Below are 17,547 nucleotides of genomic sequence, written 5' to 3'. Positions count from 1 at the left end.
CTCGCGAGGGACAAGGAGGGAGGGCACATGGGGGGGTGGGGGGGTTGCAGGAACGGGTGCATCGCGGGAGACGGGAGAGAAAACGTCTCCCGCGAAAGCGAGGACATCCTGAAACCCTAGAGGACCCCTGCTCGGCGGAAATGGTACAGCCCAGAGGAGTTTGAGGAAGCAAACAGTGTCTGCAGCAGTGATGGCTAGCAGCTGAGGCTACAGTGATGCAACCAGCACTGTGTGAGAATCTGAGCTGAGCTATGCTAAGTGAAAGCTGCTGAGGTGGATTAAATATTCTCTTTTGCTTCAGGACGCCACTTGATAAGCAAACGTCGCAGGCTGCAGCGCCGTTAAAGATTAATTCATTGCTCCAATACAGTCTAAGGTATCCATGCACAAATATTCAAACAACTACAGCTTTACAACATCAACACATTTATGACCTCACTGTGTTTGGTGATGTCATATTTAAAAAAATACACATTCCATTTTTAACATATGGTCCTATAGTATAAATAATGATGTCATGATGAGAGCACGCCGCTGAAACTCAATTTATTCTGTAACAGATAATCTATTTAGAATACTGAATATTGATTATCATCTGCCAGAGCCCAGAATACAAAAGGCCGGATTTGTGTTTATTGACACACTGTCAGGTCTAACTGTGTTTTGTCAGGTTTATGATGGCGTTTCACTTCTTAACCAGCGTAAATTGCCATGGTAACGTGAGCTTAGCAGGACCGGCTCCAGAGCAGACGATGTTTGAGATAACAGATCAACGCATAGGGGGAGCGCTGCAAACTGGCAAATCAGATCTCTTGGTAAATCGCATCAGCATTAGTTAGAAGCTCCTGCAGCTGTGAGAGGGTCTCATAGGAGAGTGTTCAGGAAGCAGCGATTCGTTTGGTGTTTCCCTGGCAATTTTTATGCGAGCGACCCTCACGGCAGAGAGTCAGCTTCTCAGCAGGAGGGCAGTCTTGTGTGAAAGATGGACTCCTCCCTCCTGTCTTCTTTATTTGATTTTTTCCCCTTTATGACTGCAGGAAATCCCTTCTTTTATATACCAACAACAGAGACGGAAGCCCTAAATCAATGTACTGACTGCACTTGTCATACAGTACATTCAGACAATATTCAGACACACATTTTCTGTGGGCATTTCCTTTGACCTAAGCTTGGTTTTTGCTCAGATAAATGGACATAGTTTCCTAACTCACAGATTGAGTGAAGTGCATGAAAACTGTCTGGCCACAAGGGGACAAATCCACTATTTGTATATGTTTACAAGAAACTCTGCCAACATTCACTTAATTAATAACATCATTTAACAGTTTTGTAATGGTCTGGGTCTTAAATATAGCATGATGACCATTTAGAAAATGATGATTCCATAGAGTCAAAAAGACGCCCCGTCAATCACTAATCTGTGTTGATTCAAGAAAATTAATGTCCGTTGTCCTCCCCTTATTTTACAATTCAGTTTCTCTGTTGATCTTCAACACTTATCACTGAGGACAGGACATGTTCTGGTGACAGCTAACGTCTTTTCTGTCTGACTTTAGTTACTCTGCATTGAAATAGTTGTAAACACAGTAAATACAAGAGTATGAAGACGACAATAATGACGACGATAGGGACAGTGAATGTCTGGGATTGTGACATCATCATTTTACCATCAAGTAGCATATTCATTGTCTACACGAAAAATGCAAGGTCATCGTTTTGAGATTTCCCCACTTTTCAAAAAATACTGTTTCAGGTCTCCAAAAACGGTGTTTCCATGTGGGCAAAATGCCACTGCGATAAAAAAAATAAAAACACATGTAGATTCTACTACACCCGCTCCACTCCCACAGTAAGAGTATGGCTACATGATAGGTCAGGTCATGTAGTATATTATGGCTTGCAGTGTTTTCAGCTACTATACATGAAGTTTAAAATATTCTGCAGAGATTTTTGGCCCAACAGCTGCTCAAATAGCAAATCATCCTTCAAACTTGAAAAGCGTGCAAGATAAGTCTTTGATTGACGGGGGGAGTGATTTTTAAACAAACAGAAGTGCAGAGGGAGAAAATAACTGAAGGATAACCGTATGTGTATGACAAGCACGACACAACGCAGCAACGATGTGAACATATCGGAGCACTGACCCAGGGTTCAAAGTATCAAAGTAATGCTTTATTTGGATCTAAACAGGCTGCTATACCACAACGCTGATCCCATTTCAGGCCAACTCACCTCTCTCCACTACCACAAATGAATTTTAAAAAAAAACAGAACACGGGAAAAGAAAGGAGAACATATACAACACATGGATGATAAATTAGTTATGCAAACCAACTGTTTTTGCAGCTGTCTGGGTCGTTGATCTCAGACGCGACTCAAGTGATGCAGCCTGATTTTATTATCTTGGGTTCATGTGGCAAAATGTGGCAGGCTGGATGAACTGCCAATTTGCACTTTACAGTTCGAGTACAACTGAGCTTGATTCTACTAGTTTTTGTTTTTTTTTGATTGTCCATAAGGGATAGTACCTGCTCTGGCGAGGTTCGAAGATACTAAAATGTGACATCAACAGACTGCCGGTCACCGATTGGGAGAGAGTGTCATCACTGGAAGAGTCATGAGCACAACGTCCGACACAAGAATCAAATCAAACAATGCCTAACTGTAGATCAGTTAAAAAGACTTAACCATTACCCTCCAACAATTAGCAAGGAAATCTCTGAAAACTCAATATTTAACTGATGAGTCTGGAGTTATTAGCATCAGCAATGCTGAAAGCCGGCGATCATGAGCCGAACAACATCCCGTTCAGCCATAATGTAGCTTCAGATGAGAGTCTGTGCTCCGGGGATGCAGGAAGTGACTGAACTAATCTTTTGAAGAACTGATTCTTGTGATTCAGTAACACCAAAAACAAGTGTTTTGCTCGTCACTAGTTTGTGTCTTGTATAAATGAACATCACGGCAGTTTCGTGCAGCCGTGCAATGACGACCCCACCCACGTTGAGGCAGCACTATAGTCATGAGTAAGTGCTAGAACTGTATATTGGAAAAGCTCCATTAGGAACCGCATAGGAGGTTGCTAATGGGAGAAGAGAGGTTCACAGGCAACAGATCTGGTGGACGTGTGTGCAGTTATAGAAGTGCACACGTTAGAGTGGCTTCTTATTCTATTGTGACCAGTCCAAGGCACACCTGTGACCTTATAAAACATCTTAAAATGCCTCACCTAGCAGGTAGAGGAAGGACATGAAGTTCAAGAATAAAATTCCAGAGAAATAAAAACTTTCGTGTGCACGGAATTATTCTTAGATGTTTGACTTTAAAGGCCCAGTGTGTAAGAATTAGTGACATCTAATGGCGAAACGGCAGAGTTTAACAAACAAAGGACTAATCTGCTCGCCCCTCCCTTTGCAAAGCATGTCAGGAAACGGTAGCCATCAAGAGCCTTTCCACTCTCACACACTCTCACGCTCTCTTTGTTTTTCCTCCTGATGCTTTGTGGGTTTATGGATGTGGTTTGTGTGGACTGAGCCGTTCTTCTTCATTTGGCGGTACAGGACGGGGGCATCCAGAAAGATTTTAAGACTACAATTTTCATTTGAACACAGATACAGATATATCATACATATAGTGACTCAGGCTACAAAGATATTCTTTTGTCACAATTCCATTATTTGGATTTAATGTGATTTAAGTGATGAGTTTATTTTCCTCCTTTCTTGAGAAAATTACCCACAAGTCATGTGATGTGATTTCTAAAGTGAAAGGGTCAGTGGTTAAGTTAAGTGCAGCATTCAGTTGCCCCCCCTGCACATAATAAAATAAACATAATATTTAAGCTGTATGTGTTCATCAAGCTAGTAGCATTTATTATTTTGTATATGAATAAATAGTTTTGATATAACGGGGAATACTTATGTGATTAATATCAGCTTCAGATTTTGATGAAATTTAATGAAAAAATGTGTTTTGGGGAACATCTTCTGTTAATGACACGGAGATCACACCTCAAACTGATACAAATGTATGAAAATATGTCATTATAACTTTGACCCTTTCACCAGTATTATATATATATATATATATATATATATATATATATATATATATATATATATATATATATATACATATATATATATATGTATATACTGCACTCTCACTACAAAATACCAAAGATACGACTTTTCCTTTGTTCACATTCTCATCTAGACTCACTCTAACCCTGTTTTTTTCTTTGCTCTCTCTCTCTCTCTCTCTCTTTCTCTCTCTCTCTCTCTCTGTGTCTTGGATGACCTTGACTGACAGGCTTGTTGCTACAGGAACCACACCATGGCTACTGTGTTCCGCTCATGCAGGAAGGTGTGAAATCCACAATAAGATTGGCTCAGATTGGATCTAAACAAGGGTTGATTTCCAATCCACAGCAGACGATGATCAGTTAAAACCATAACACACACACACACACACACACACACATATGTATGCACAGCTTGACCTGTGAGAGCATGGTACGGAATTGTGTGTGTGTGTGTGTGTGAGTGTGGGGGGATGGCTGTGGGTCATTCATTATTCAATATTACACAGAAATTGCTCTGCCACCAGATGGAGGCAGATGCAGAAAATGCACACACACACACACACACACACACACACACACACGCACGTGCACACATACTCTCTGTACACAGGCCACAGGGCTGAGTGGGGGATCCATCAAGGGGTAAAAGGTGAGTCAGGGCAGAGAGACAATGCAGAGCCTGCCCAGTGATGTGATGAACACTGCATAGGGAAGATGCTTAGACAAAGGTGCACACTGAGGTAAGCTAGAGAATTATACTGTATATAATGTATTTTTATTATTTAAACTATTTAAACTATTTAAACTGTGGTACAAGCTTCCTCTGGTGGTACTTTCGAGGAAAATCAGAAATACTGTTCTACTGCATATACCAAGGTATGTGATCGGAGTGGAGCTGAGGGATTTACCACATAAACTCTCGCTCCATCTTAATCTAATGTCACTATACCAGTCTGTGAAGTATATGAGGAGGATGATGAGAGAGTAAAGTATTTTATTGGGAATAAATCTGCCTTAGCTGATTTTGCTCGACTTAGATTTTAACACCAAAACAAAATGACCGAAACAGGATGTTGTGATAACGTGATTTAAAAATTGCGGCCAGCATGCACCTGTCTATTCCCTATTTTCTGACATTTTATGGACCAAACATGTATTAGATTATTCGAGAAAATAATCAACAGATTATCAACATTCCCCTCCTTCTCGCTCTCTCTCTCTCTCCTTCTCCCCACTGGTGTCTTGGCATTGTGTGATAATGACCTTGCAGGTTCATTACCTGTCAAACCGTGTGAGCCGGCTCGAATAAATTCTTCGTGGCAACGTGTGTCAGAGTATATAATATCAATTTTCGGCGCATGTCACATTGTGTAATGAATGCATGGTGGATTACGGGACTGTAATGGGATGGAAAAGATGCAACCCGCAGGCAAGAGACATGTCATCAACCATGGTGTCATCCATCTCTGCCACTGTCCTTTAACACAACAAGCACAAGCGTCAACTCACTTTTCCTGTTCCTGTCAGAAATGTCCAGGTTTTTTTTTTTTTTTTTTCAGTCTCCGTCTCTTGAGCAATCAAGAAAAAAGCACATGCGGGGTTCATGTGCAGCCTCTTAATAGGATTCATTCAGCGGAGTCACATGATCGTGGAGGCTAACCACTGATCCACATCCATGACCTCAACTAAGTGATGAATGTCTCTGACCTGGATATCCCCGTCTGATTCTACTCTCTCGAAATCCACACCTTTGCTATAGAATTTCAAAAACTAACAAAAAAAACCCTAAAAAATATTGTTTAAAGGATTATTCACCGCTGGACAGATAAATGTTTATAAAAACTGGGTCATTTATGTAGTAGAAATGTGAAATAATATCCGAAGTAAGTGCCTTCTTGGCCGAGAAAGGCAGAAAATGTATTCTTGGCTCATGCAGATGAACGACAACAACTCCCAGAATGCACTGCGCTCGCTGCCCTGCGAGGCACAGCCATAGGCCACACCCCTTACTTACCGAGTGAAGCAGTAGTGCTAGCGCTAGTTGTGTTAAGTATTCAGTTGGCAAATAATTTACAGACTTGTAAATTACTCTTTTTTTTTATGGTGCTAAATGTGCAGTAAAAACAAGTAAAGGACAAGCAGTAAGTTCCCATAGTTTGCCGATCAGAGATTCAGAGCGGTGCAAACAAGCTAATTGCCTTAGGGTTAGCCTCCAGGCTATCGGCTTGTTTGCACCACTCTGAATTTTAGTGATCAACCACCTGGAGTTTGGAGGAGACACCGACATGGAAAAGCTGTCGAACATCAAACACATAATCCTAAACTACAAGAGAAACTATAATCTTTTTCTGTGTCCCCGAGCGATTTTGACAAATAGGAAAAATTGGACATTTTAGTTGTAATAATAACTAAAGCAGGTCCACAGTGAGTTTTACAGTGCAGTACAGACACAGTGTGTAAGTTTATGCACAGCTGTATATGTTTATCTATGCATGAATGTGTGAATTCATGCAATTTTTACACATATGTCATCAATTTTCTTACCATTTGCTTTATTTACTTTTGTTTGCTCATTCGCTTGAAAACGCCTCTGCAAATACAGTTATTATTGATATTATCATTATTACACATCATGTTTTAAAATCACATTATACGCACACTGAGAAAGTGAAAGAGTGAAAAAGAGAGAGACCAAGGTCAGGAGGGTCTGAATAAATGAATATATATATACAATAAAATATGTACACTAATAAGTGCCAGTTCCTATTCAGGCACACTTTGAATTAAACTTGGCAGTTGAATTATTTATAATGTTGAATTCTCAAGGAGGAAGACATTACCCTGGCAACATAAAGTGGGAAAAAATGCACACAAAAAAAGAAATCAGCACAAATCAACTGGCGGTGGACTCGGCTAATCGCTGTGAGACGATATATTTGATCAATCGCCCAAACTTATTGTTTTTTATGGAGAAAATGTATCTAATTATTAACGGTACACAAGAAACCAGAAGAATTATTTTTTTTAAGAAATGGAAAAGTTGCACCGGTTGACACATATGATTTACTTCCTTGACTCGCAACATTGCCAACAATAATATAGAAGCTAGGGTTGCTATTTCTGGTAAATTACAGAAACCTTGCATGGGAACTTTCGTTCAGGAATTTTGGCAATTCCAAATAGAAAACACTCTATGGGAATTAATAAGAATCTGGAAATGTTGGATAGTTTAAAAAGAAACTGTGTCATAAACATTTAGTTTTGTCATAAGCCAACATGCATGCAAAATTATACAATTAAAATACATGATGCATTTATATAGATATATAAATTAACTATCTGGATAGATTAGGACATTTTAGTTTCTTTTTGTTAATTCCCATAAATTCCAATAACTTCAGGAAGGTTTAGTAGAAGCCTATTGTTTTATTTCAATTGTCATTATTGCTTTACAATTGGACTAAAACTGTTGTGTGAGTTATTATTAGAATGACAAAATAACTGGAGATCATGTGCGCCGCATGCTTCCAAAGAAATATGACACCAATTGTCCAGATGGTGCAGTGCTGTACTTGAGGGACATTTGGATTTTTTTGGGAAATGCCACACCCCTCACCACCGTGTGTGTGTATGTGTGTGTGTGTGTGTGTGCTTGCTTCACATGTAATCTGACACACAAGTCCAGCTCTGTCAGTGCACTGAACAGGACGGTGCATTACAGAAACCTCCACTAAACTGCTTCAGCCAATTCACCTCCCTCTAGAAAATGAACCCCGCTCATTAATGTGGGGGAACATTAATCGTCAGTGTGACAGAGCATGAACAAATTAAAGTAGAAAACTAGAACTTTGGTCATAATGTGAATATTTCATCCACTGTTGAAGATTCCCTCAAGGCATTCTGGCATATTGTGTCCACAAAGCAAAAAGAAATATGTTTTAACCACCAAATTCCAATCAGTTAACCACTGTGTCCATGTGAAATGAAACTCCCTCTGACTGAGGTCACCCCGACATTTGACTCCAATCACCAATAGTTCAAATCTGAGTCCAACGTTGTGTCTAAAAATCACTCGCTCATTCCCTCATCCATTCTCACCGTCTATGGATTTCTCTGTAGCGAGTCAGAAAGTGAGCTCATTAGCTAAATGAAAAACACACACACTTCAACACCACTCTGACGTTTCTGGCTGCACTCACGTGCTCATCATGTTTTCAATTAAAACAGTGTTGGTGGAAAGTCCCTTTCCAAATAAGTGCTTGTATTGATGTGATAAATACATGAGCTGAGCATATTTCCCACATAAATAAAAAAAATAAAAATAGGGGCTGTTACAATCTTCACTTAAATAAATGAAGACGTTTCTGCTCACTGAGAAGGAGGAGACAAACTAAAGATGTGTTTCCACTACAGTTTTTCCAAAATAAAAGCGATATTTTTTTAAAAATGACAAAGTAAAAAGTGCCACTTGCAGTTGTTTGCATTGAAGGGTGGATAATTCTCAACTACCATTAAACACCAACCAACCGATTATCGCTGTTTGGTTTGGTTTTTGATCTAGTTGGTTGTTCACTATAGTACTAGAGGATAAAGTTAGGGACACTTAACTTAGTCAGTACACTTGATCAGGTCCCAGTGACCTTGACATTTAACCACCACCACCACCTAATAAGTTCATCCCTGTGTCCAATGAATGAATGAATAAATGAATGAAAGGCATGATTGAAAGGATTCCATCATGGCTTTCCTGTGAAGTCAGAGTGACTTTGACATCGGACCACCAAAATCATCTTTCACTCCGAGAGAATATACTGTAAGTGCCCAAAATGTAAAGAATTACCTCAATAAGTTCTTGAGCTATTGTTTTTACAAAATAGGGCGGACGAAAAAGCCAAAAACTTCAGTTAAGTAACTTATCTTACTACTCCGAAGTGAGTGCAGAGGAAATAAAATAATTCATAAAGCTTGGAAAACAAAAGGAGCGAAAGGAAAACACATGCGTGCGGATCAGATCGGGTCACATTAACAGCAGTTTTACATATGTCACAAGAGGACGCTCGGTGCTGAGCCGTGCGTTCAGTCAACAAGGTCAAGAGGCAGAAAAGTGCCAGGGAAAGTGGATCTCATTACAGCTGCAGTGGAGCAGCGGGCTCCACACATCAGGTAGCTATTAAAATGAGCTCAATGTTTTCACACTCAGAGCTGAGGCATCACCTCATGCTGCCTCCACGCTGTAATTGGCTGCACACCCAACGCGGGCAAAGACACACACAGTTCTTCAAAGCTGCAAAACTACAGAGAACGCACACGAGTGTGTTTTCCGTCCCGCTGATGACATTGACTCCTCCTTGTGAATTAAAAACATCCGCACGGACACACACACACACACACACACACACACAAGACAAGAAACTGGCACCTACCTCTCGAATAAAAGTGCCAATTGATTGACAAGGACAAAGGCGAATAATGCCACAGAAACACCATATCCACTTAACTCCCGCCATGACGAACAACCGAATGACCTCGAGAGGATGAAACGCATACTCTCTGTTCTTAGTGGCCCAGCTGTTTATATGAGTTTATGTGTCAGTGTGTTGATGTGCGCATGTGTGTGTGTGTGTGTGAATGTAGACAAATGTTCAGTGGTATTCACGCCGCTGCCTGGCCTACATTCCCCTCAGACTCAGACGGCACATCTGTCCACTGTCCTTCCCACACACTGCCAGTATCTCGAGAGTAGGAACACGCTGGTGCTGGTGCCTGTGGCTTCTCTCCAGAAGAGAGCCTCCACGTTGCCCCCTCCGTCAATCCATCATTATTAAGCATACGGCACACTCCCAAATTGCCCGCCACCTCGGGGCCCGGGCCGATCAATAGCAGAGGAGAATAAAATCTCACACACACACACACAGGGAATCACAAATGAAAGTTCTTATTGGAAAACATTTTGTCTCACGAGCTCAGTGCTGCAATTAATTTGGGAGTGATTCATAAAACAACAGGTCGCCCTCAGGGGAGGAGCCTTCAGACGAGGGCTGCGACGATTCATTGACGACTACTTCGATTTAATGATCAATTCATCAGTGTTAAATGTTGATAAGAACAACAAGTTTTGTGATTTCAGCATTTTAAACTGGAATATGTTCTGACTTTCAGGAAACAGACTGACTGTTAACGGCGAAGGGATTTCAGTGGTAGAACAAATGCTCAACTATGATGAAATTCCAACACAGCTGTTCAACTGGTCAAAAAAAAAAACACTAACACCTGGTATCATCTATCTTTTCTCTACAAAGGGAATGGATGCAATCACCGTTCACTCCCCCGTCTGCAATAGACATGGAGTGAACGTGTAACGCGCTGGTGAATCTTGTCTGTCGTATCGCGGAAGTCCTCAGGGCTACCGTAATGACAAGTATATGGGCGCAAATCTCTATTTATTAGGGTCGCAGGGTGCTCAACCTCAGCTGGGGAAAATCACAGAGAGGCCAACGACTCTTCTGCCAACGAGAAACGAGTCACTCACCTTTTACCAGAATGTTAAGCGGTATAAGAAGGGTTTGCAGTGACTACATGTGTAATTTGAGACACATCAGATATAGCGGTGCTTTCATTATTGGACCAGTTTGGAGAGTACTTCGACTTAAATGTAATTGCCTGGTACTTGGTCCTTATGAATGAACATTAAACAAACACGTGAGAATTGATATGGCCATGAAAATGACCTGTGAGTTTCAGGTAGCGAGGAAAGTGCATCTGATAGGCAGAGACAGATTACATCCCCTATACAGTGTATACGAGCTGTTGGCCTCAGACAGGCTGTATAACCTTACAGGTCATTTGTCTTCAGTATTGCACTGCTGAATAAGCAGGATAATAATAAAAAAACAACGTAAATGTAAATTTCTGAATGGTTTTGTGCCTTGTGTTTTTGGCCTGGTGGTAAGTCAGTGTTGTCCCGTAGATGTCCGTCCGTCTCGCCAAAGCTAAAAACAAAAACTACTACGGCCATTTTACCGACCCAACGTTTAACCAATCAATCAAAAAGGTGATAGATAAAAAAAAAAAACGTAGTCGCAGCCCTACAGACAATTACTTTCACTATCAGTGGTCAAAAAGCTCATCAGTTTGCTTTCCATGAAGGATTAACTACAGCTTTGTGCTGCAGACAAGCATCAGAATGCAAATGAGCAGGATGATACAGCACTGGCACATAAAACAGACGGCGCTGCTGCAGAATTTAAAAAAGCTCCGCGAGCCGTTAGTAGAGTCGTTGTCGTCGTAAAGCAAACAGCTCCAGACCCTCGGGTTAGAACAGAGAATTGTTCCTTTTTAAGAGCGCCGTACAAGTGTGACTTCTGAAGCTAAACTGACCCGAGCTTGACTTGATGCTTGTCAGTGCTGTAAATACTCTCACAATGACAGGAGTAAAGCCAGGATTAGGGCTTAGCTTGGCCAGCAGATGGCAATGAGTCTCATGAAGGATTGGACAGTGAGTGCTCCAAAAAAAAAAAAAAAAAACATGGACACATCAGTCTGAACACTACGGATGGCCCAGTAAGACTTTATCATGTCTCATATTAATGTCACAACATGCTAATGTTGTGCTGGCTGCACTTAAACCCACAGGAATGTGTTTGACTTGCAGATTCAGGTCTCTGAATTAAAAGAAATTGGAGGGGGGGGGGGTCGTTATGTGCACCAAGATTCAGAATCAAGCATCTCTAGCATTCACTGGGCTGTCAATGACATCTCTGATTATGCATTTCTGTTCCCATAAAAGGAGGAAATAAAAGCCACACATCATGATTCAGTTACACCGATGCTGATGCTGCTGCTGCTGCTGCTGCTGCTGGCTGCCTTTTATTGACTTTGTCTGTTCTGCTTTCACTTCTTTTCATCTTAAAATATGTCCACATGCCTGACTGCAGTGTGGCAGAAGCAGTTCTATGCAGCCAACACTCATGAGACGTCATGTGACTGTACTCCTCCTGGGCATATTATTCAAATATTCTAATAGTCCAAACATGTTTATATTCTTCCTTCTTTTTATTTATCTGACTGGACTGGCAAATGACTAAGACTGAAAATAAATCAAGACATGGTGCACGAGTTTAAGTCTCCATTTGAGGTCCAAGCGCTGCCTAAATGGTTGAGAAACATTACCTACTGTTTTTAGAGCGTTGCTATTAAAAAGTAAATATGGAAACTCAACTTCAAAACCGCAATTTAAGGTTCAGAATTTCACTGCCCAAAAAAGGCTCGCTAGCTGAAAATCAGATCTAAATTTAAAATCTAAATTTAGCACACAAGGGGGCAAATAACTGACGAAATAAAAGCATCTCCTTTACTTGTTCCAGCGGCAGAAGTTTGAATCTCAGAGCAGTCTGGGTTAAACTGGTGTTGTGTGGACATGAATGTGAAGCGCTGCATCTCAAATAGCTGCCCAGCCTTGAATCCTCAGGCTGTGGTCGTGGGGAAGGATGGGAAGGTTGCAGCCTCCTGCAGATAGCAGCACAGCCACCGAGGATGAAAGACGCTCTTTGTTGCCAAATCAGATGCAGCGAGGGAGCCTGTCAACAAAGCAGCTTTTTGCTGTTTGTCTGCAGCAGAAGAAAAACAGTGATTGTCATACGGCCGCCTCACGCTGCCGTGGGCTTATTGTGCTGCTGTGTGATTCTATTGAGAAGTGTTAACCAGTCAGAGTCAAATGTACGCTGAAGATATAGAGACCATTTATATGCCTTTCGTGTTCCATGCCTGTGTGAGACATTTCTCGGCTTAACGGTGACGATTTGTTTCAATTAAAATAAAAAAACATAAAAACGCAATATTCAGCTATTTCTATTAAATATTATAGGACTAAAATCTACTCAATTCACTCAAGTTCCCCTCTGGACACTTAAAAGATTAGTGCGGATGTCAATCAATCCCTTCATGCAACACTCGGAACCAAAGCAACTCCATTTAGGCAAAAAGCTGCACTGTTAAAATCTGTATAGAACTAGAAGTATAGAACCAGCAGGACATATACCAGGCAATAAGTCAGACAGCTCGTCTCTTTGTTGGTTGTTTTCATAAAAAGTAAAAATGAATATGTGTCACAAGAAGCTAAAACATTCATTGAAATCAAAGGGGAGAAGATTTTACCGGATCCCCGTAGATCCCCGAAGATTTAATTGCAATGTCTTGGCGTTCTCCAGAGTACGACGAAGGAAATTTAAAAGATGTGGGAATACTGCAGGAGGGGAAAAATGTCTGTACCAATTGTTTCCATACTCTTTATAAGGGTCACGTAATCCGTGTTTCCTTCAAGTGGGGTTCCATTTGGTACACTACAGGACCCCTACCATTCTACATCTTGTCATACTTCCCTTTGGGTACCAGAGTATAATGGTACAGTATGACAGTCAGCCGACTGGGCAACAGAAAAACTCCCTTGCGACCGGTGCTTCTTCAACACTCACAGCCTATCCTCATACAGCTTGCTTCTCTTGTTGAGAAAAACATCCACAAAGAAGAACATGTTGGATGTCCTCCATTATTCTGTTGTGTCACGTTTGCTGTTGTCGTACTGGTACAGTGTCATGGTGCGTGGCCATCAGGCACAGCCCACACTCCACCTACCAAGTAGGTGGTTCTCAGTTGAAACACAAGCCTGACCCAGGACTTTACTATTCCAAACCATTCCAAAGCTTACCGTATGAAATTTGAACCATAACATGATGCAAACACAACAATAGTATCTGTCAAGTTCTACAACTTATTGCCCAATATCCATGAATTCAAAGAGCACAGTGAAGTCTAACGGCTTTTCCTGTCAACATGGTGACATCTGGAGCTCTATAGATGGATGGAACTCGGCACTCCTAAACAATATTCTATTTGAAAAAACATAGGCCAATAGACACATTTATTCTCTATGTTCTTGTGCTGAGTTTCATCTGAATAGCTCTGACGGGGGCCGGACAAAAAAACATGGCTTTATAGTCAACAATTACTGTTGTTACAGCCATGTCTCATAATTAACATGGCTGCAGTTTATTCAGGTCAAAGTGATACTTAAAGCGCTGAAGCCTTTATGTGCGACCTAATGTACACGTATTGTGTTTGATTTAATGAGCTGCTTAATTAGCACTCCATTTATTCAGCAGTCTGCGGTCATGTCAGCACGTCTTGCGGTGCTTATTAAATATTCACACTGGCTTCTGTTGTGAGTTTGGTACATCTGTAGAGCACAGAGGTCTCGGGCCGTCGACGCATATCATCCATGTTTATGCCTGTTTTCTCCGATTTAAATGCGGTTTGAATGAGGAGACAGAGTGTGTCGCCGCCATCATTCAGGGCTGATTAGATGCTGCAATATACGCACCAGCTGCTGCGAAGCATTTAATCATCAATATCAACATGAGAGGCGAGTGCCTCCAGCTCTGTACAGCTGCCTGCCACCTCCAAGATCCTCCCCTTTTAACTGTTATTCGCTCATATTCCTCAACTGTATGTCCATTAGAGCTTCCAACATTATTAATTAAGTCTTTTAAGTCTTTCTATAACCATGGAGGTGTGAAGATGTCTAATCAAAACCGAATTTATTGCCAAAAAAAAAGGTTCTATCATGTTTCTCCCGCATATTAATGAGTCGAGTGAAGACTCTTTTTTTTATTATAATTTTTTCTCACTTTGTTCACATTTTGTAGCATAAATCTTTTGTGTGTGTGAGCAAGCAAGACAGAGAGCTAAAGAGTTAGCAGAGTCAGCGGAGAATGAGTGACTGAATGAATTGTTTTTTTTGTCTTTCGGCTTCCACCACTTTATGTCGAATATAACTTCCTGACGCAACCCTCCCATTTATCCAGGCTTGGGACCGGCACAAGGAGTACACTGGATGTGGCCTCCCCTGTGGCTGGGGTCAATTCAGAGTGTCCAATTAACAATGAGAAATGGTGATTGGGTACCATGCTCCGGGGTACCCCAGCCTTTGACCTGCTGGAGGGGACTCACACTGGCAACCTTTCAATCACAAGCCAAGCTCCCCTTCCGCTTGGCTATGGGCTGCCGAGTGACTGAATGAATGAATAAATACTAGGTGCCATTTCCTATTTGCACACTATGAATTGTGCTCGACAGTTTAATTATTTATGGAGCTGAATCCTCAATGAGGTGGACCAAGAAATCAGCAAAAAAAACTACCAAATAAATTGCACTCCCAGAAAAAAACCACCTACAATGGACTCAGTACCTTTAATGGTACCGCCTACATTATGTCGGTGCTACAGAGTACCAATTCACGTTAAATTATGTTGAGGGTGACGTGCGCAGCTGCTACGGCTTCATGTGCTACAAAGAATCCTGAACTGCTGAACCTGTAACTGTGAGTTAGAGCACACGCGGGTCAGAGGGAGTTCAAACGAGCCTGACGGGGCTGTTTTTGGATGTGCATGAGTGAGCTTTTTTTTTTTTTATTTGCTGGTGGAATTGAAAAGTTTGGACTTAATTCTCACAACTTAAACTACATTTGTTGTCATTAGAAAGAGGAGAAAGCACCCAAAAAAAAGGTACCAAAAGTCAAGGTACAGGTATTGATTCCAATGTGAATCATCCTCAGTAGGAAGTGACATTTCATTTCCAAAGATGCAGAATGATCGTTTTCGTATATTCCTTTTGTTGAGTGTAATGAACATTACATGTCAGCGGGGGTTAAGGCGTTCACTCCTACTTTGAGTAAAATCTGCAAGGGTAATGAGCAATCGGCACGACTGCCAGCTTAACCCGCTAAACCCACAGCATAACCGTCAGGCTGATTCACAGTTATATCCCAATTCCATTAGCCTTATTATATCTCATTTCCTAGAATCACCTTCCTCCATCACCTCCTCAGGAGAACAGTCAGAGCCGATTCCCTGCTAACAAACACCAACAACACTGAGCCGCGGAGCATATGGGGAAGTTCCACAGCCTTCAACATGATGGATGTGACATCACATCCAACCTCATCATCACTGCATGCTTCGCGACAGAGGCCCACCAGGCCAGCCCCCTCGCCTCCATTTGCATTTTAATATCTCAGCAACATTTAATCCATTAGGTTGCCTCCAGGGCCATTTAGTGAAGGGTTAATTAAAGATACGATTAGACCACTCAAAATTTATAATGAGGCGCTATTCCTGCAGGGGGAGCCTGATGTGATCATTTTATTTTGTGATCGATCGTGAAGACACACACGATCTCCTAATGAAACAAATTAGACCTAGCAACATTTAATGTCCTTTTTTTTAACTAATAGTCTGTCTCGCCTTTTAATGTGGATCCATGCTACACTCAGAAAATAAAAGTCTTGATAAAAATTCAATGTGCATCATTGTGCATTAAAGAGATTGTGATATGAAATTTCAGCAAGGCCATCAGCACTTGTTTAGACTGTAGCCCAAATCAGATTTGTAAGCATATCCAATCAGAATCTGAACTTCCTGACCGACTGTTCTCATTATATATTGCAAGTGATCAGATCCAATCTTTATGAGTCCATATTGACATTGTCAAGTCTAGTCATCCACATGGATTTCTATAGTTACTAAAAAATAAACAAAATGGACGACAGAAATATGTGCCTGTTTCTGTCCCAAATGGTTATGTGCAGCTGCGGTGCAAACTTTCTTCTGATTTATGAGCAATTGTCTTCGATTACGCACATCCAGTTAACTTCTGTCTCTCCAGATCTACGTCATTGTTGTTGCCGTCGTTCGAGTCCCGCTGCGAGTGACGCAGAAGACACTTTGAAGTCCTATCTGAGGCATTCAGATTGAAACGGATCTGCTTAAATCCGATCAAAATCACATCAGATGTCTTAGCTGTTCAAACTGCCAAATCAAGCTAGATATAAAAGGACTCAGACCTACAATATGTGGTATTCACCACATCTCTTTTAGAATGAGCTATTTGGGACCTTGATGCTGGCGTGAGTGAACACAATCTTACAAATTGAAACAACCTCAGATTGATGGAAAAGCTAAAATTAATTAGCTTTTTTTTTTAAAGAAATAAATAAATATGCGCTCCTTCATATTTCAAGTCACTTTCAACTCAGCCATCACCGGTCTGGCTGAATTTCTCATCCGAGAAACATGTGCAGATTAGCAAGCAGCTGTCACAAATCAGACTGTCATAGGCGAATAAACATGACCGGCGGCGACAACTTAACTGTGACACTCCGTCAGTCAGTCAGGATTAGCTGCAAAGGGTGAGTGAATAGAGTCATATGGAGGCAAACACGTGTGCTACGATAAAAGCTAATGAGCTCACAGAAGCTAAACGGCTACATGCTAAAATTGGGACAGGAGAATTTTAGCATGTACTACCCTTTCAACCGCAACTGAAGGAAATTGGCTTTATTTCGAAGGTCCTGAACCTTCACTACTCTGTTCCTGACCTAAGCTGTGGGGTGTGGAGAAAATGGATGCAAG

The 17,547-nt window shown here is 41.2% G+C and overlaps 1 protein-coding gene across 2 annotated transcripts in view; it reads right to left on the bottom strand.

The window, feature by feature from the left end:
• cdk14 (cyclin dependent kinase 14) overlaps positions 1 to 17,547 on the bottom strand; it is a 110,190-nt gene that overhangs the window by 76,116 nt on the left and 16,527 nt on the right. Inside the window, exon 1 of one of the 2 annotated variants that reach the window (XM_058646736.1) lies at positions 9,508 to 9,528. The exons of the other annotated variant lie outside the window; for it this stretch is intronic. The gene's annotated coding sequence lies outside the window, so the exon portion shown is untranslated. Of the gene's footprint in view, positions 1 to 9,507; positions 9,529 to 17,547 lie in introns of those variants that run through there. 2 annotated transcript variants of the gene reach the window in all.

Source organism: Solea solea, chromosome 13 (assembly GCF_958295425.1).
Source record: "Solea solea chromosome 13, fSolSol10.1, whole genome shotgun sequence".
In the NCBI taxonomy this organism is placed as follows: domain Eukaryota; kingdom Metazoa; phylum Chordata; class Actinopteri; order Pleuronectiformes; family Soleidae; genus Solea; species Solea solea.
This window is presented reverse-complemented; position numbering and strand designations above follow the sequence as displayed.